Source organism: Lactuca virosa, chromosome 8 (genome assembly GCF_052849685.1).
Source record: "Lactuca virosa cultivar CGN04683 chromosome 8, Lactuca_virosa_CGN04683_v6, whole genome shotgun sequence".
Classification (NCBI taxonomy): domain Eukaryota; kingdom Viridiplantae; phylum Streptophyta; class Magnoliopsida; order Asterales; family Asteraceae; genus Lactuca; species Lactuca virosa.
Genome location: NC_136433.1, coordinates 193,183,380 through 193,205,623, shown reverse-complemented (window position 1 = coordinate 193,205,623; position 22,244 = coordinate 193,183,380).

The window sequence follows — 22,244 nt, the reverse complement described above, 5'->3', positions numbered from 1 at the left end:
TTCCCCCAAAATACCACACATATCTCAGTAGCCTCTCGTGGCCATACTCAGATAAGACCCTCCCGTCAATGTGTCTTAATAGGACCCTCCGGTCCCATAACTCGGGTGGACCCTCTGGTCCTAACTCAGCAAGCTCTAAATGATACACAGCATAAATCACATAGACATAATGCAAGAAATCACAGTTAAGCACAATAAACAACTCAATCACACAAAGGTACCACTCATGGTAAGTATAGTGAGAAGACTCGCCTCGAAAGCTAACAAGTAATAATCTCGCACACGGAAATCTCGAACTAGCCTCCGCCTATCACATAGGATAAATATCTCTAATTAATACTCTATTCATACTCAATACCAAAAGGTTGCCCTCTCTTTCTCTTTCTAACTCTTGGATTGGGTAAAAGACCATTTTACCCCTCATGGTCTCCATTACTCATGTATGACCAAACCCTAAAGTCAACAGAAGTCAAACTCGAGTCAACAGTCCATGTTTGACCCGACTCGCCAAGTGCATCTATGTGACTCGTCAAGTCCCCTTGTTTCTTCTGTCATAAACCGAAAGTCCACCTTGATTCGTCGAGTTGTCTCACCAACTCGCCGAGTTACCCATGTCCAGACTCATCGGGGAAAAACCCCAGCCGACTCGTGAGGTCAACTCATAGACTCGGCGAGTCCCTTCAATCTGATTTCTCATTCAGACAATTCAAAGCAGCTCTACTACTCCAAACACTAGATCTAGCATCCCAAGACTCCATTGTCACGTAAAGCTTAAATCTTTACGTTCATGCATGGTAGTTTTGCTCCAACATACCAAAACATGCTCTCACAATGTGTTAAGCACAATATCCTTCATATGGGTGAATAAAATTGGGACCTTTGGACACTAGGGACCTCACAAGGTCCAGATCTGAGGTCTAAACCTCAAGACAACTCTGTAAGCTCGAAATCCCAAATAAAGGTGGCATAAACCCTAACCTTCCAAAATCAAGAGATCTAACCATAAGAATGATAAAGGTATGAACTTTTCACCTTTCACAGAAGCTCTTCGATGACAAGTAACAGATCTAACAGCCTCTTCTCGTTCCTTGCTGGAATTCCTTCTCTTCCCATCCAAAGATGCACCAAAATACTCAATATAAGCTCAACATTCTCTCTTTTAGCTCAAAAAGGCGACTAGGGTTTCTCTCAGTGAAGTTGGGCAACTCATGAGCCACAAATGAGGCTATAAGTTCCCTTATATAGGCCCCAAACCCGGGGATTTGTTGTTTCCCGATTTTCAATTTATGATGAATGACTGATTGAACAAATCAAATCAGTCCTGGCTTGGCCAAGCACTCACATGTGTCATTGCTAAATCATCGAGGGGCCCACAAATATCGCTTTTATCCCGAAGGTAAAAGGAATGGATAAACTTCGACTCATATGGCTTGTTCTACTACTTGTTGAATCATACACAAAGGCACATTTTATAACATCGAGTTACCAATGCGTTTTCGTGCAATCAATGTATAACCAATTCATAGTAACAACTCATATCTCTAGGTTTTAAGAATATAAGATATTATCGTCTCATGATCACTCGTGATAAAATCCATGAAGTGATTCAAATGAGCGCGTGTTGAATCCAATACTCAGAACTTATGAGCACTCATGAGTGTTGTAGCACCACTTTGTCCACCAACTTGGACCTCTACAAACCAACCCATGACAGTCTTGATTCATATCTACTTCCAACATATGACCGACTGTGGATGGTTTGAATAACTTAATCATTCAGGAAGAGCGACTTAGTTATTCTAGAAGTCAAAACATGCAAAGTGAAACACAATAATAAATGAATCAAATATGGTATCAAACCCTATGAATATAAATAAACACTTTTATTTATCACCATACTGATTACTCATTATTCATTGTTTCGGTTTTATCAACTTTATACTTGAATTAAAAACACTAGTTGTCCCATGCTCCAAGCATGTACACTATGTTTTTCTTAAACAATAGCTTTGCCATACACCAAGTATGCACTCTATGTTTGTCTATGATCCTTACTTTGTGAAATAAACCAATTGAACATAATTTCAATGATTCTAATTTCACACTCCCAAATCCTTATCGAAAAATGTGAGAATTTCAAATTCCTATCATTTATCGAAATCTATTTAGATTTTAAACTTATATGCACTGACCCTCCTGTAATGAATATGTACAAAGTCACAAAGACTTGTCAACAGTCATTATAAGGTATTCCAATGGAGATCAACTCCATGGAAACTAAGTCTCATATTCAAAGTACATTCCTTTGGACATGCTTCTTGCATTAAGCTTTCTAATCTTACACCGATAACTTCCACCTATGGAGACAACTCCATATTCTCATTTTGACTATCACTTCTGAATAAGAGATGCCTCTTTTCAGAATATGTCAATATGGTCCTTCCAAAATTAGCACTATACTTCCAACTGTCCCTGAGCGACCAATCTTTGGTAAACCTCAGATTGTCCTCGACAATTGCTTAATCATTTTAGTCATATCCAATTCTAGACCTTTTCCCTTCTTAATGCCTCTGGGCATTTGGAAAAATTTAGAAATGACAAATATTATAGCACATGCAATCGATCCTGTACCCAAAGCAAATGGTACACGATTCATGATGTCTCACATAAAGACATGATTCTAGACTAGTCTTTTGCTACAATATTTGTATTTGCCATGTTTTCAAAATTTGACTATGAAGAGGGATGCCGTAATCATAATCGAATTTTGAGAACGCAATATACAGAATTTCCTTAAGTTGAACCAATCCAACATGAAATTCATATATATATTCTTGACTAAAGATGATTAAGGTCTCAATCTAAGCCTTTAGAACTCAAATGAAGTATATTCTCTCCCTTAATTATAGCAAAACAACTTTTTCAATCCATGCAGCCTCACGAATTGAAACTTTTGTTTTCTATAATTAACATTGCTAACTTGCAACACTAACAATAATTATCATGCTCCCACTAACATGATGATTATTAGCATAACACTTATGCTCCCACTAGCTTTGACATGTACTCAGAAATCAGCTGGACTTCTAGAAATCAATACTTTATTGACTTTCTTACCAAAGTTCAGATTTCTGATACGAGATGCTTTGATAAAACTTTATCAAAATCATACACCTTTCCTTAGATAACATGCATGTGTGTCTAAACAATTTCAGAACTATGAAAAGGGATGTCGTAATCATAGTCTCAATTGTTTAGACCTTTTGCCATCTGCTTCAAATCTACTTGGTGGAAGTGTTTCCTCACCATCATTTTCATGAATCGGAGAGAAACCTTATGACCCTTAGATTTTATGGTGTATGTGTTCTTATCCATGTGAATCGTCAAAACCATAGTCACAATACAAGGATAATGACAAATCCAAACTCATATGGACTGAACTTATGCAATCTTAACTTCTTGCCACCTGGCAGTACAGGGCCTGCCATTGCTTCCAAGTTGTTATGCAACCAATTGAGAACTTTCAGAACTCCTATGCAAAGCCAACTTTAACTGGAATGGGCACAAAATATGTCAACACAATAGGTTGTAAACCTCAAGTCGTGTGCTAGTGAAGAACCTCAGGTTTTATTCTTGATTAGTTCTTGAAATTCTTTTTAGGATCTTTAAGACTCCCACTATCCTCTTGACATATAAGACTATCTTGCCAAATATTCAAGAGATAGTGCGGATTCTTTATCAAGACAAACACTTCACACAATTAGCCTTAGTTGGTCTTTGTTTTATCCAAAACATCACAACTTACCAATTTCAAATGTACAAGAGTAGGACACTTTTACTCTTACATTTGACAAGTGTTTTAAACCTTTCTTTAAGATATGTCACTCAAGTTACAATCTTGGAGTATGACTTTAAGAATTGTTTTGGAACGAAGTATGACTCATCTTCCTGATCTAACCATTTCAACAATTCATGACTCCTCTTCTTAGTCATAAGAATGCACTAAGATAACCTTTAGAGGACTAATTGTGATATGATTTCTAAATCATTAAGATGATCACAAACATGATACTAAAGTACTCTCCCATCTTTTCAGATTTGAGAAACTTTTATCTTTCTGCCTAATTTGATTCTTCCCATTCGTTCTGCCATACATTGAGACTTTTCCAATGTTTTAGAATTATACTTAAACTTGTAAGTATAACCATATTTACTAAACTTTAGTAAATCAAATAGTCTTAACGAGCTTTGTGGTGGACATGACCAGTGCACAAGAATGTGTACTCGATCCCTTTAGTCCTTCACTTGACTCACACATCCATGTGAACAAGTAATTAGTCTTGATTTTCCAATGCTTGAAAGTTTTCATTCATCATACTATTTAACTTGCATGATTCCAAGTTTCGGTCCAATTGAAACTTGGGTGATGAGGAACTTTCCTGATTTGGTAAATTTAGACACTACCACAAATGAAAGAATCAAATCCATTTTCCAATATTGCTGTCAGTGGAATCATATAAGCAACAATTTTCCATAAATGCCATTGTAAGGATACTTCAAATAAATAAAATCAAAAATTCCTTTTATTTTTAAAAACTTTGCGGAAAAACTTATCCTTACAATCCATATGAAAACCTTATTGTTATATATTCCTAAGCAATGTGTCATGACTCCTAAGTAATAGCTTCAAAATTCTGATGCGATCGAAGTCCATCTTCGCGATCAGAAGCACCATATACTTCCTTTAAGCTTTCTCTCTTTTCTTTGATTCTTATAACATCACCATGTGACTCAGTCACATTATGTAATAAGAATCTCCAAATAGGAGCTTAACAGAGTTAGACAATGGACTTTACCTGAAGTAGAGTCAAACTTATTGACTTTAACATCCTTAGGTAAATTTGGCAGCTTCGCAAACAGTGCCCCTTCCTTTGGAAATTTTAACAAATGGACCCTTTGGTAATGGTACTATCTCAGACTTAGCCTTTCTCTTTACCATTTGGTCAACCGGGTTGACTATGGACAATCCCTTTCCATTGGGAAGAGAATGCTTTTTCTGGATTTCCAGTGCCACCATTGTCACTGTCCATAAAGTTTTTGGGAAGTTGATCTTCTAATCAAATTTGCTTTACTATCGTTCCAAATCATTGCTGATTCAGCAGCACCAAAGAAATATATATGATCATTAAGGTTCATGTCATAGTCTGTTTCATATTAGTCCCAAAGGAACTCACTATGTGACTTAGAAAGTGATTGAACATCCAACTTTCTCAAGACTTTGACACCCAACTCTCCCGGCTTGTCAATATGTGACTTCATCTCTAAGATGTGATCACACATAGACCTTGCTTGCCATTAGGGCTTGAGTGACCTTGAACTTGTGGGTTAAGGAGAATAATTGGAGGAGGTGGAGGAAGAGAAGTATGACTTCCATGAGCCAAACTCGGGAAGTCATATTCATTAGGAAAGCTTGGTTTGGGAAGATCATTGTTGTCTAAACCAGACATCAACAATGGGAGAAATTCACGTAAAGTTGATTTAAGTCCTTAATATAACACCCAATATGATATATTAAGGCTAGGACCCAACAAACTATTTTATAACTTGGAAGAGGGATGCCGTAATCCAAGCTATAAAATATTTGAAGGTAGGTGAATGACGATTCACCAATTTCCACCAAGATAAACGAAATGTATTATTAGGTTTTAATTAGTTTTGAAACTCCTAGATTCTTTTGAGATTCATTGAACTTTTCAATGGCATGTTTCAATCTTGAGTGTGCCCTTCAGGTTTTGTGACTGGGATGCCGAGGATCACAAAGCAAGGTGTGAAGTAACATTGCAAATATACTTGGTAGCCTTAATATTTACCCCTCAATCGATGTGCCGGTTAACCACACACGCTCCACCGATGCCATGATAAACATTAAGTTACCCTTTTCCTACCTTGTTGAATCAAGCTAGTGTGCAGGTTAACCACACACGCTCCACTAACTGACTTAAGAAAATGCAAAGTGTAATTTCATGGGTTAGCACCAAATTCACATTTTCCTAAGTAAGTAAGATTGAGAATTTATAAATGTTTAGTTACTTAGTATTTGTCATTAATACTTTTAATGAAGGGAGAATTATAGTCCTTGTCCTACCCGTTCGGCTAACGACCCTCCACCGGTCAAGGAAGCGGTGGGTGAGAGTGGACACCCATTAAACTGCCATTTTATAGGCAGTAACCTTATACCCCCCTTATAGACTGGCTTCGTGAATGAGGCCTACTAATGGTAAGACGAATTGCTCTTATACATATATATAAATATTATTAACTTATAATATTATAAAGTATAAGGGTTGAATTTTAACTTTTAAAATTCTAAGGGCTTAACTTGGAATTAAAGTATTCATGGGAAAACTTTACAAATTCCAAAACTTGAGGACAAGTTTTTGAAACTATTAAAAAATTTTCATTTCATAACTTATGAGTTTAATGGTTCATTAAAATGAAGACTCTTCATTTTTTATGTAACCTATTATTCTTTAATAACACTTTTAAAGAAGTGACTCTTAAACATCCATAACTTGAGGACAAGTTATGGAGTCATAATACTATTTAATGAAAAAAACTCTTCATTTTTTTTATGTAACCTATGACACTTTTATGATTCATAAATGTGGCCTTTTATATAACTTGAGGACAAGTTACAAAAACACATTTTATGAACTACCTCTTGATTAATTAGGATTGAAAACAACTAAAACACAATTTTTTTTTCATTAATCTAAACTAACTCATAAATCAAGGAAACACAAAAAAAAAATAACTTTTGGATTCCATAACTTATGGAGTTTAATGTTTTGTTTTATGATGAAACTTTTCATGTTCCATAACTTAAGAACAAGTTATGGAATTCTTTATAACATTAAGACCAAGTTTTGTAACTCCATAAAAAATTTTGAATCAAATTTTTTTTTTAAACCTTTTCATATCCATAACTTATGGAGGTTTCAAAAAACTCTTTAGATCAAACTTTTAAAACTAATAAAATAATCATATCATTTTATCTTTTACTAAATTTGACCTAATTCAACTCATATAGCAAATGATTCAAATTTTACAAATAATTAGTTTTTCACAAAAACAAGTAATTATCTTAAAATTTGACAAACGTCATGTTTTTTTTCCTTTTTTTTTTCAACTTTGAAAATATAACATTTGCATCAATATAACAGAAAACAACATGGCTCTGATACCACTGTTGGGTTTTGAGCATTCTAACACTCCTATGGTGTACATGCAACCTTATAAACCTTGGATCTATGTTTTCTCTATTATACATGCAAATATTAACTATTCCAAGGTTTCATCCTAACTAGCATATTATGAAGCACCTATACTACAAAGTTCTAGTTAGATGACATACCTTTTGATGTAGCTTGATGTCTTCAAGATTTAAGGGCTTAGCCCCAATAGTGTGGAAGCCTCAAATGGAATCACAAATCACCAAAACACCTTGGAAGAACTTGAGAGAATATGTATGCACACTAAAATCGGCCCACTCTTATTTTCACACACTTGCGCCAATTTTGTAAGCCAATGACCCCTTTATATATTATGGAGGATTAGGGTTACATCCATGTAAACCCTAATACCCATGACCTTTCATTTACATAGGATCCATGGGTTAAAAGCTCCATGGACCATCCATGAAAGCTTAGCCCAACCTAAATGAACTTGGCCCATTCCATATATATAAGAGTCCATATTTAATTAGTTCTTTTTGATCACTTAATTAATTCTAAATTAATTCTTGATCAATACTAATTAAATAATATGATTCCATATTAATATATTAGAACTTATAATATATTAATATAAATCATAAATATACTATTCTCAAAAGACTATCCATATAAATTGTGTCTGTGAAGTGCAACCCAAATGGACCATGCCGGGTCGGGTCAAGTACATAGCAAATATAGTTATGGACTTAGACATTAATCCAACAGTAAACTCATCGACATTATGAAGTGAGTGTGGTTTAAGGTCTTACAAAGCACCTGTGAGTGTTCTAGCCTCAAGTCCAAGCCTTAGGAAGAGTTTAAGGCTCAAATGACATACTTATAGGGGTTTACGTTTAAGGGAGATGGCTTGACCGTAAACTCCTTTTGGTCCTTCATTCTTGATGTTTTCAAGGTCCTAAGCACAAACCTTAACTGGATATCAAGTGTAGGGAAGAGTACTTACGATGTAGAGGCTTGAAATGGTCGATTTTGGCCAAGAACACTAGTGTGTGTTCTTGGTGTTCTTGGTGAAACTTGAAGATTTGAAGATCTAGTCAAAATGAATGTTTTCATGGGTGAAATCAAAGAGTGTGACTAGGAGATGAAGTGTAACAACAAATCTAGGAAAGAACACTTACGTTTTTGAAGATCTCGAGTGAAGATCGGGATGATAGTTGAGAGAGAATTGGAGTGTTCTTGAGGTTGGAATGTGAGAAATGGCTGAAAATGATCAAGGACCACATATACACTCTTGGGTTTACGGACAGGGTTGGGTTTACGGCCGTAAACTCCATGTTTACGGCCGTAAACTCCACATGTTGGAGTTTAGGGCTTTAGTGTTGTACAATGTCTCTAGCAGGTACATTCTAACACTCATTGTTTAAAACTCCTTAGAATGACCTTTAACCAGACTAGGACTCATTTCCATTAAGTCTGACACTCAGTTGAGTTGACTGACTGTGATTTAAAAGCAAAAAATTTTCGGGTTGCCACATCATCCCCCCGTTAGAGGGAATTTCGTCCCGAAATTAGCTTTCTTAGCAGTACTACTGGGGTTGCGCTCCTTTGATTTACAGAATGCCTAGTCGTAGACCTGACAACTTTGCCCTGGCGTTCGTGATAGGATTCTTACTCGGTCCATCTATCATTAGCTCGTGTATACAAGTCGTATATTATTAGGATTAGTAAGACGGTCGGATGTGTGACTCTGCCCCAGGTCCACAACCAAACAAGGAACAGGAGATAGGGCGTAAACACACATACTAAGTCTGCGTAATCATAATCATATACCACCCTCGCGTATACACTGAATATTGACAGGTGGGCTGTATTCGTCCGTAGCCTCTCTACTCGAACTTGGTCTGGCGGACGAGTGGTATTTCGTGACGGTTTGCACACACTTGACGAAAAGGTTTCAGAGGACAAAGTACTCTTCGCATGAGTACTTCAGGGTTTAGAATACAAAAGTTAAAACTGAGGTTTAGGTAGGACTGTCGATATGATTGACGAAAGTTTTGAGAACTTGCCACTCGAGGCGATACAAACATGTGAACTTAGTATGGTGAGGACCACGCCAACTCATGACGAATGATAGTATCGGACTCTTTGCTGAACAAAGTTCGGCCGATTGGAAAGGAATGTATGTTATATAATGATGTATCCCTAGCGTGCTCGAAAATGTACTCTTAGTGGGCTCGATAGTGTCCTCTTTAGTGCGTTCGAAAATGTGCTTCTAGTGTGTTCGAAAATGTACTTCTGTGTGTTCGAAAATGTACTCTTTGTAAATGTTCTAGTGTTTTCTGTTTTCCCTTGATGTTAACACTCCTACGTATCGTACCGCGATGAGCGAGTACATACCAATGAAAGTGTTTTGATAATTGGTGATGATACTTTATGTCATGATCCTCCTCGGTACCACTACGATCGCCCGTCATACACAAGTTATGAATATTTAAGATGAATAAGACGGTCGACTGAGTAACTCTGCCTCAAATCCACAACGAAACAAGGAACATGAATTGAGGCGGAATTACTCACTCTAAGTCTACAACATCTGAGTTATGCACAACCCTGATGTATATGTTCAACCATCATAGCTTCTCTAAACGGATCCTTTAGTTCTTTTGAATGTTGTGACTTGTTCCTATTTCAATACGTGAGTTATTATAATTACTTTTAAATGTTATCCCCAAGTTTTAATCTTATATATAAATATAAATTAATTTTTCAAAGCAATTACTAGGTCGAAAACGTACCGCTGCTCGAAGGCGACTCCGAGGTCGATTCCCCTGCGGTGATCATTAGAATTCGTCCATCCGCTCCCGAGTTTTTTGTTATTGGGCAGTCCTCCTGGTAGTGTCCAGTCTCACCACAGCCATAGCAGGCTTGGTTTTCTTCAACTCCAGGGACTTGGGAGATCGGTTGAGCTGGTGCCCTGTAGAAATGGACTGTGTGTCCTATTCTGTGGCAGTTCAGACACTGCATTTTCCGGCATACTCCGGTGTGGTGATAGTTGCATTTCCCACACTTCGGAAGGGTTCCAGCATATCGAATGGCAGGTGCTGGAGTAGCAGGTGTTGTGGCGGTGTACATAGTGCTCGTTCGTTCCTCCTGCGGGGTGTCCTGTGTTGTTCGCTTCTTCTTCCTCTTGTTCTCTGAATTCTGTCCATAGTCCTCTTCCCTTGATGGATCGGGAACCGGGACTTCTACGCCATAATGGAATTCATGGTCGATGAGTAGCTGAGCCAGGCGTTTGGCACTATCGAATGTGGCTGGTTTAGAAGACAACACATTTCCTTGGGTCGGGGCAGTCAGACCCCAAATGTATCGTTCTATCTTCTTGCTCTCCGGGGTAACCATCCCAGGGCATAGTGCTGCCAAGTCGCTAAACCTGTCAGTGTAGGCCACTATGTCTGAGCCAACCATCTTGAGCTCCCATAGTTCTTGTTCCAGTTTTTGTACTTCACCCCTTGGGCAGTACTCTATCATCATCATTTCCTTCAGGTTTTCCCAACCCATAGAGTTAGCCACTGATAAAGTCAGTGACTTAACATGGCCATTCCACCATGTTAAAGTTCTGCCGAAGAAGGTGCAGGCAACAAACTTTACTTTGCTCCCTTCGGGGCACGAACAGATCTCGAAAATCGACTCTGTTCTCTCGAACCATTGCATCAGAGCGATGACTCCACCATTCCCGTCGAAGGAATTGGGTTTGCATTTCATGAAGTCTTTATACGAACATTCCCGCGGGTATTCGTGGGTATCTCCGTGGTTGTTTAGGTGAGCACCGTCACCAGGTCCACTGATACCACTTGCGCGGATTTGGGTTAGAGCAACTATCGTTGCTGCTGTTACCGCTGCCTGAAAAGCAGCTAGGTCGAACTGTGACGGGGGTAGTGACGGTTGAGTTGGAGTTATCGGAATAGTGCGTTTGTTCGATTTGCGAGGAGGCATCTTTGCTAAAAGAATACAAAGATGAGATGGAATAAGTCTATAGCAATGGACACAAGCCGAAAGCTGAAAAGACAAAGTTATCCCAGTTCTGAGTGTATCGGGTCCTGACTTCCACAGGGTACTAGAAACAATTCATAAAAGAGTCTATACCAAATAAACTCTATGAATTTGAAATTGCTATCCTCGAATGAATATCTGTTACCTGAATAACTGTTACCAGCTGCATGTAAGAAAATAACCTTAACACATAATGTGAGCAGTGTTTCCACTCGCTCATTAAGTTAACCAAGATCATTATTTATTAGTGTGACGTGTAAGACGTTTTGGTTACTTCGGTTGATCCCTCTTTGAAAACTTCTCATGAACTTGCTCTTGTTCCTCTTGAACACTTATGTTGTCTACTATGAGGAAGTGGTTACATCTATCTGGGTTTGTCGTGCGAGAATGGAAGTGAATAAAGAATCTATGAGATTTAAGGTAACTTTATGGGGTGATCCTTATAGAGTCCTCCTATAATTGCACAATGTATACAAGTTGTATATAACTTAAGATTAAATAGACCTTCGAATAAGTGATCCTACTCCAAAACCACAACCAAACAAGGAACAGGTAGTGGAGCGTAGATCACAAATTCTAAGTCTATAAATTCTCAATTATATATAACCTTGGGAGTATACATTGTCAAATTATAGACCTATCCGCAAGGGTCTTTTATGTTATCATGTAAGTTGTTTATATAGAGCGTAAAATACTCCTATAGTATATTAATGTAATCTTCTTGGTATGTTTCAAAGTTGTTATCGCGTCATAGTATCATAGAATACTCCTATAGTATTCTAACTCAAATGTACTTGTTCTAGTATTCCCTTGACTCAATATTCAGTAACTTTTAAGATTGTTGCAACACCACATCACTCCCAAACACATGTCGGTCACATCTCGAATGAATATAGTTCATCAGGCTATATTGATCCTAGCTATGATTACATAACCGTTCAGGTTTGACAACAATGTTCAACCTTTAAATACTTTTAGTTCTGTTCTTCTTGTGATACTTGGTCTAGTATGTACATGTATAAGCAAGTAGGTATATTTTTATAACTTATCGTTATACTCTTAAACTATACCATTATCCAGAGCACTTAAGCCCCATTGTATTTATAGTTGCATATCTTTAATCGGTTGATATACTTAGTTCGCAATAAACAATGCTCTGATACCAATCTGTCAAACCCCAAAACCGGAACGGCGGAAACGTTCTGGGGTGGAGGACGTCATGTTTAGTATCCAAGACATGCATCATAGTAATCAAAGTAATAAGCAACCATTTCATTTGAAAGAAAGTGTTTACAAAGTGTGTGATCACAAAACATAGAACACATAAGCAAATAAGAAACAAGACTTGAAGCTATACTGCTCCATCTTCTGAATCCCAGTGCGAGTACCTGTCTACTAGTCTCCTGAGAATACAAGTTATTTTGAAAGAGTTGATCAGCAATTAAGCTGGTGAGTTCATAAGATTTTAGTGATGTAAGTAAGTTGTAAAATGTTGTGGTAAACTGCTGTTGAAAATGTAGTTGAAAAATGTAGTGAGTTGTAAGTTCTGTTTAGAAAAGTTAGCCTGTTCCTCTTAGGAAATCCTATATTTCCTTCCTTGATGAAAGATACGTAAAAATGATCCTACAATCCCTTCTATGAGTACTAAATGGATACAAGTGATATAAAACTCAGAGTAAACAAGCAATCGACTGTGCGCATCTGCCTTAAGCTCTCAACCAATTAAGGAACAGGGAGTAAGGCGGATAGCACACATCCCATTGTTTGTTAGTTCGTTGTTGTATATAACTCTGGCGTGTTCACTTGTTACTCACGGAGTTAATTGTAATGGTTTCTTTATATTTAATGAAAAGATTCTTTAAGAAAACCCTTATTCCTTATAATAAAATGGTGACCACAATGATTACTTCTATAATCACTTAGTTTATACTGACTATATATGATCTAATATCGGATAGAGAGTTAATTGGGTGAATCTGCCCTAAGACCACAACCAAACAAGGAATAGGAAGTAAGGCGGAAAGCACACATCCAACTCTATATTGGGTATTAATGATATATAATCATGATGTATAAACTAAAATATTATAGCGTTAATCACCTAAGGTCCTTTAAGTTTAAACTGGTTTAATAAAATGGATTAAACCGTTAACTGGTAAGTTTCTAGTTTTATATACCAAAAGTTCTAATTCGGAAAGTATGTTCTGTACTAGAAAACTGTGCATCGACTCTGTGTCCTATGACTTGACCCATACCTGGTACTCTTATGACGACTCAATGTATACTGGACATATATATCTAGAATCAAATAGATAATAGACTGGGTGAATCTGCTCCAAGCCCACAACCAAACAAGGAACAGGAAATGAAGCGGAGAGCATACATCCTATTACCTATCGGATCCTATTGATATATATATATATATATATATATATATATATATATATATATATATATATATATATATATATATATATATATATATATATATGTATCCTTTGATGTATACATTAAGGAATCATAAGGTTAGCATTATGGCCCTTTCTACTAATCGTAGCCTTCTACCAAGGCATCAAATGTTATGTATGTTTATTTCTTGTACTAGTGTGTATTTTCCCGAGTGAGACTCTCATTAACTAATTATAGTTTATACATTAATGAATGTGTGAGAAGTTCACAAAGTAAATGTAATAGGGAAAATAATGTTTTTCCTCAGCAGTGACACTGCTGATTATAAAGTAATAAAATACAGACTCCAGGTAGTATTAAATGGACAATACACCTCGGGGAGTCTTAAGAAATAAAATACAGACTCCAGGTAGTATTAAATGGACAATACACCTCGGGGAGTCTAAAGAAATAAAATACAGACTCCAGGTAGTATTAAATGGACAATACACCTAGGGGAGTCTAAAAAAATAAAATACAGACTCCAGGTAGTATTAAATGGACAATACACCTCGGGGAGTCTAAAGAAATAAAATACAAATCCCGGTAGTATTAAATGTACAATACACCTCGGGGAGTCTAAATTAGCCTTTAATCTCAAAATAGTAAATTAAAGGTTTTAATGTGAACTCGTATGTAACCATGCTGATTGACGACTGAATAAAAGATGACCCTCTAGTGTCATATGTAGTGAGGTGACATTTGTCACCCCTTGGCCTTATCGGCTGGGACGGTAGCTAGCAGTCGGGGTGTGGGAGTATCTGTCCCGTATAGATCTATACACAAGATGCCCGCTCTCCTTCCATGAGACTCTGGTTACAAATTGATACAACACAGTGTCGTTGTATGCTTAAGTGGTTTGTCACATTAATTTATTGTATAACAGTGTTTGTATAGTAAGTCATAATGTTGTAATGTTCTCTCTATACTAGTGTATAGTATACTCTCTTGTATAGTGGTTAGTGTGAAATGTTTCTCAAAATAGTGTATTCTGACTCATGTATGAACTGGCTCTTTGTATGCTTCATTGTACTAGAAGTAATGAATAGTGTCTTCCTAAACTATACCTATTATAGTTTACTAGTGTTTTACTTGAACTATTTTGAAAAGACTCCTTTATCTACTAAGTTATGTTTATCCTTTAAAACGGAGTTTTTGTAAAACTATAAAGTAACATAACTTTAAAAGAGTTTTTGAAATGTTTTGATCACTTATAAAAGACATAAGGAATATTTTGAAAGATGTTTATAACAAACAATCACACAATTAACATTGTGTTCAACTTGTATTCCCCCCCTTAAAACATTGAAAACAGTTAAAAGATTCATTACGGGGTATGAACTCACCTGATGTGGGTGATTCAACAAATATGCGCGTAAGGATGAGGAGTTCCACAAATGAAGTCCCGAGACACAACAAGTACTAAATGACATACATTCGCATGTATTGACATAAATATAGTGCTTGGAAGCAACCAAAGGCAAGGAAACACCTCACGGGACTAGGAAACACTTTGGCCAAGTGTTGGAATCACATGTGATTCATCTAAAGGGTGATTAAGGACATAGTTGGTGTTTACGGTCCTGAGTTTACGGCCAAGGGAGTTTACGACCGTAAACTCATGGTCAAAGTTGCATATGAGGGTGTTTGAAGGCTAGGGAAGCTTGAGAGGATTTTAATCTACACTAGTATGAAAAAGACCAACCCATTGAAGGCTTTTGATGAGTTTACGGCCCAAAGGAGTTTACGACCGTAAACTCATAGACATTATGAAGTGAGTGTGGTTTAAGGTCTTACAAAGCACCTGGGAGTGTTCTAGTCTCAAGTCCAAGCCTTAGGAAGAGTTTAAGGCTCAAATGACATACTTATAGGGGTTTACGGTCAAGGCAGATGGCTTGACCGTAAAATCCTTTTGGTCCTTCATTCTTGATGTTTTCAAGGTCCTAAGCACAAACCTTAACTGGATATCAAGTGTAGGGAAGAGTATTTACGATGTAGAGGCTTGAAATGGCCGATTTTGGCCAAGAACACTAGTGTGTGTTCTTGGTGTTCTTGGTGAAACTTGAAGATTTGAAGATCTAGTCAAAATGGATGTTTTCATGGATGAAATCAAAGAGTGTGACTAGGAGATGAAGTGTAACAACAAATCTAGGAAAGAACACTTACGTTTTTGAAGATCTCGAGTGAAGATCGGGATGATAGTTGAGAGAGAATTGGAGTGTTCTTGAGGTTGGAATGTGAGAAATGGCTGAAAATGATCAAGGACCACATATATACTCTTGGGTTTACGGCCGTAAACTCCATGTTTACGGCCGTAAACTCCATGTTTACGGCCGTAAACTCCACATGTTGGAGTTTAGGGCTTTAGTGTTGTACAGTGTCTCTAGCAGGTACATTCTAACACTCATTGCTTAAAACTCCTTAGAATGACCTTTAACAAGACTAGGACTCATTTCCAATAAGTCTGACACTCAGTTGAGTTGACTGAATGTGAATTGAAAGCAAAAATTTTTCGGGTTGCCACATATAAGATCCTCGGGTTCACGGTCGAGAAGGGTTTACGGTCATGCGAGGGTTCACGGTCGAAGCATCACGGCCCGAAGGCGGTTTGTGGCCGAGAACGAAACCCAAAACGATAAGATGCGAGATTACAGCCGTACACCCTTACCAAGGAGATAGAATCCGAAGGTTTCCGGTCTGAGGAATGGTTCACGACCGCAAACTGTTCACGGCTCAAGCGAGGTTCGCGGTCCGAAGGAAAGAAAGAATGGTCTTCGGACTTCATGTTTTTACTTCTTAAATTATACAACACTTTTATCAAGTGCTTTTAATGTTTCAAATATAATTATTTTAACTTTATTAAAATAATAAATCATTAAGTTTGACTTTTATTTGACGGAAATTGACTTGAGTTGACTTTTACAAAACTGAAAATAACGGGGCGTTACATTATCCCCCCGTTAGAAGGAATTTCGTCCCGAAATTTAGGATTATACAGATACAGAAGACTAGGGAAAGAGATGGGGATATTTCTGTTTCATATGATCTTCTCGTTCCCAAGTGAATTCAGGTCCTCGTTTTTCATTCCAACGAACCTTCACTATCGGGATACGGCTTTGTTTAGTTCTCTTTACTTCCCTGTCTAGGATTTCTACCGGTTCTTCTATGAAATTGAGGCTCTCATTTATCTCGATTGCATCGAGTGGGATACTAAGAGTCTCATCGGAGAAAAACTTCTTGAGATTTGAGACATGAAAGACGGGATGAATGTTACTGATTTCATGAGGTAGATTGATTTTGTAAGCAACCGGACCAATTCTAGCAATGATCTGTAATGGTCCAATGTACCTTGGATTCAGTTTGCCACGTTTACCAAAACGTATCATTCCTTTCCAGGGTGAGACCTTCAACAGAACACGGTCTCCAACCTGGAATTCCAAGGGTTTTCGTCGTTTATCCGCATAGCTCTTCTGTCTGTCTCAAGAAGCTTTCAACCGTTCCCGAATTTGGACAATCTTCTCTGTGGTTTAACGAACGATCTCAGGACTGGTTAGAGTACTATCAGGGATTTGGTTCTTTGCTAGTTGCGTATCGCCCACTTCAGCCCAACATATAGGGGATCTGCACTTACGACCATAGAGAGCTTCAAAGGATGCAACATTAATGCTAGTGTGATAGCTGTTGTTGTAGGAGAATTCAATAAGTGGTAAATGGGTATCCCAAGCTTTACCAAAATCTATCACACAAGCTCTTAACATGTCTTCCAGCGTTTGAATTGTTCTCTCGCTTTGACCATCAGTCTGAGGATGGTATGCTGTACTCATGTCAAGATTTGTTCGCAAGGACTTTTGCAATGTTTGCCAAAACCGTGAGGTAAATCTACTATCTCGAGCAGAGATAATAGATATTGGCACACCATGCAATCGTACTATCTCTTTAATGTACGTCCTTGTTAACTTCTCCACTTTATCTGTTTCTTTTATTGGCAGGAAGTGTGCGGATTTGGTTAATCTATCGACAATAACCCAAATGGTATCATGACCACCAGTTGTCTTGGGTAACTTGGTTATGAAATCCATTGTAATCCGCTCCCACTTCCACTTAGGTATTTCTGGCTGTTGCAGTAAACTTGAGGGCTTTTGATATTCTACTTTGACTTTGGCGCAAGTTAGACACTTGCCCACAAAAGTAGCTATCTCAGCTTTCATGTTTGGCCACCAATATAGTTTCTTTAGGTCCAGATACATCTTATCTGAACCCGGGTGAATAGAGTATCGAGTTTTATGGGCTTCATTCATGACAACATCTCTGTAGCCACCGAACTTCGGTGTCCATATTCGATTCATGAAATAACGAACTCCATCACCCTTGATTTCCAAATTCTTTTCCATTCCCCTTTAGGTTTCACCTGGCATGTTCTCTGATTTCAAGGCTTCCAGTTGAGCCTCCTTGATCTGTGTAGATAGTTAGGAATGGATAGTCATTGTCAGAGACTTTACTCGACGACCCGAGTACTCTTTTCGACTAAGGGAATCTGCTACCGATAAGTTTACTTTATGAATGTACTAAATTGTCATAAATCTGTTGAATTGATGTATAATTGTCCAAGAATGGCACTACTTTGATGAGTTGTTGAACTTCATATGCAGGTCAATATATTGTACTAAAAGTGGGCGGAACCTGCAAGTAAAACGAATTGCTAAAGGAATGAAGAAAAATGGTGCTGAGAAATTTGACCACTCTTCAATGTTTTGATCATATCTCAAGATATAGAGCTCCGATTGACATGAATGAAAAAGTACTGGAAACTAGAAAAAATTTCCTACAACTTTCATGTTTTGATTTTTTACTGATTCTACCGTTTTCATCACCAAAAAGGGGCACCAAAGATGAAGGACGTCCTAGAACGCGTCTAAGACGTCCCCTAGGACGCCTACCCGTTTTAGGCCATTTTCAAGTGCAAATCAAGGATGTAAAACGTCCCGAAGGACACCCAGACGTCATATATGACGTCTAAGACGCCCTCTATGACGCCGGCGCGGAAAACAACTCCGAAAATCAGTTTTTCAGCACCTATTTAAAGGAGATTTAACCCTAATCGACTTTGGACTTCTCCCCTGCGATTTTCTCCAGTTTTGGAGGGTTCGAAACACGTTCAAACCTTCTCCAAACACGTTTTTGATCACTCCAATCCGGTTTCAAGACGAGAAATCATCAAGTTCATAAGGATTCAACATTAGAAGATTGTTCAACCAAGGATGTTCATCATCACCACTACAATTTTAGAATTTCCTTACTTGTCCCTCAAGGTTTTATTGTTTCTAGCTTTGATAATCATTAGGTTATAATTGTTTCATGATTTCAAGTTTGTTATTGGATTTTATTATGCATTTTATTCATTTCATTTAAGTTATTTGTTTTATGAACTCAATGGAAGGCTAAACCATTAGGGTTACTTCCGGGGATGTTTAGGACTTTTGGATGAACACACTTGATTATTACTTGATTCTAGTTAATTTCAATTGTTTCTTTTATGCTTCATGTGATGATCTTTGGTAATGATAATTGAAATTGGGTTTTATGAATTGTTTGATGTCATAATTAAGATAGTCTATTGTCAATTCATCATTTGTTCCAAGTTTAATTAGTTTAGGAATGAAGACAAGTGATTGAATCAACATATATTATTCCAACTTATGATATTGAAACTTAATATGGTAATAGGTAGTTGTAAGACACTTTATTTGTAATTCACTAATTGTTCCTAATCCGTTTAGACATAGGGAGTAAGACAACTAGTTGAATGAACATATCGTGTGCCCAAAACTATGTGTTACAGGATAATAAACCCCAATTGCATCTAAGTAATTGAATTAGGATTCTAGGGAAGAAAGTGTGTGAATTTAAACTGTCCATAATTGAACCGGAAGTACTCTAGTTTTCTCATTGAGATTTTCGTTTTAATTAATAAATTTCCAAGCTTTTTGTTTGATCTTTGCTTTAATCTTTTTTCGTGACAATTGCTAGTAGTTTTTTCGTTAACTATTTTAACACAAAGTTTGACCACAACCTCCTCGTGGATTCGACTCTTACTTACCCTGGCTATCTAGTGTGTGAGTGTGAGGTTTATTTTTGACCGAGACAACGACCTCGATCAGCTACCACATTGGCCTTGCCGGGATGATAACAAATTTCACATTCGTAATCATTTAGTAGCTCTACCCATCGTTGTTGTCTAATGTTGAGTTCTTTCTGATTAAAGATATGCTGAAGGCTTTTATGATCAGTAAAGACTGTACATTTTGTACTATACAGGTAATGTCTCCAGATCTTCAAAGCAAAAACCACTGCTTCCAGTTCGAGATCGTGGGTGGTATGGTTGACTTCGTGGTTCTTATGCTGTCTCGAGGCATATATATAATATAACCTTTCCTCGCTGCATAAGAATGCAACCTAGCCTTTGCTTGGACGCGTCACAGTAGACTACAAAATCTTCCGTCCCTTCTAAGAGGGACAAGATCGGTGCGCTGCAAAGGGCTTGCTTTAATGATTGGAAAGCAGTTTCTTATTTCTCCTCCCATTTGAATGAAACACCTTTTTGGGTCAAGGTGGTGAGTGGCTTCGTGATCTTTGAAAAGTTCTGAATAAATCTCCTGTAGTAGCCAGCGAGACCTAGAAACTGACGAATTTCTGTTGGGGTTCGTAGGGTCGCCCAACTTTCGATAGCCTTGATCTTGGAGGGATCAACATGTATCCCATCCTTGCTGACTACATAACCTAGGAACTCCACCTTTCTAATCTAGAATTCACATTTTGAGAACTTCGCGTACAATTTCTCCGCCCTTAATGTTTCCAATACTTGTCGCAAGTGTTGGCTGTGTTCTTCCTTACTTTGGGAATAGACTAGTATATCGTCAATGAAGACTATGATGAACTTGTCTAAGTAAGGTCGACACACTCTATTCATCAGGTCCATGAATATTGCAGGTGTATTCGTTAGACCAAAGGGCATCACTACGAATTCGTAGTCAACGTAGCGAGTTCTGAAAGCAGTCTTTGGAATGTCGGCCTCCTAGACTCGTAGCTGATGGTATCCCGATCTTAGGTCAATCTTGGAGAAGAAACTAGCTCCTTGGAGTTGATCGAAGAGGTCATCTATCCGTGGTAAAGGGTATCGGTTTTTAATGGTAAATTTGTTTAATTCCTGGTAATCTATGTGATGGGGTTTTGAGCATTCTAACACTCCTAAGGTGTACATGCAACCCTAGAAACCTTGGATCTATGTTTTACTAAGATACATGCAAAATTGCTTTTCCAAGGTTCTTAACCTAACTAGCATGGCATGGGGAACTTTGAAACTTAATAAGCTAGTAGAGTTACATACCTTTTAGTAGTGGTTGATTGCTTGGAGTTTGAGAGCCTAGCACCAATAATGTGGATGCCTCAAATGGAAGTCACAAATCACCAAAAACCTTGGAAGCTTGAGAGAATAGTAGAACACTTTCTAGAAATCGGCCCTATTAGTTCTCACACAAAAACTAGTGCAATTTGAAGTGCCAAGGACTCCTTTATATAGTGTGGTGGATTAGGGTTACATCCATGTAAACCCTAATACCCATGAATTTTCATTTCCATGAGATCCATGGGTTAAAGCTCCATGGACTATCCATGGACTTACCATGCAAGCCTAGCCCATTCTAAATAAGCATTAGCCCACACTATATAAATACAAGAGTCCATATTTAATTAGTCATACTTTTGATCACCAAATTAATTCTAAATTAATTTTAGATCAATACTAATTAAATAATATGATTTCATATTAATATATTAGAACTTATAATATATTAATAAATCATAACTTATACTATTCTCAAAAGATTATCCATATAAATTGTTCGGGTGAAGTGTAACCCAAATAGACCATGTCGGGTCGGGTCAAGTACATCTCAACTATAGTTATGGACTTAGACACCTTATCCAACAGTCTCCTACTTAGATAAGTCTAATAACTATAGTTGCAATTATGACTTCAGGAACCGACCAGCAATCGTAGCTCTTAAAACTCTGTTGAACTATGAAGCGCCATTTTAGATAATGGATCATATAATCCTCTGTTCTAGATATCAGCCGGACAAATACATGGAACAATGTCATACTTATTGTCCAACAGTTTGTTTCTCGATTTCCGATTTGTTTGACATAGAACTTAATTGAACACATCAATTTACTTCTGATCGGGCCCAGTACATGGGTCAACACAAAATCATCGAGGGGCCCAGATATCACTTCTAATCCAAGAAGGAACAGATAATCTTCGACTCATATGCTTGTTCTACTACTTGTTCAATCATACACAAAGGCACGTTTTATAACATCGATTTACCAATGCGTTTTCGTACAATCAATGCATAACCAACTCATAGGCAACAACTCATATCTCTAGGTTTGAATATTTATATGATATTACCGTCTCACGATCACTCGAGATAAATTCCATGAAGTGATACA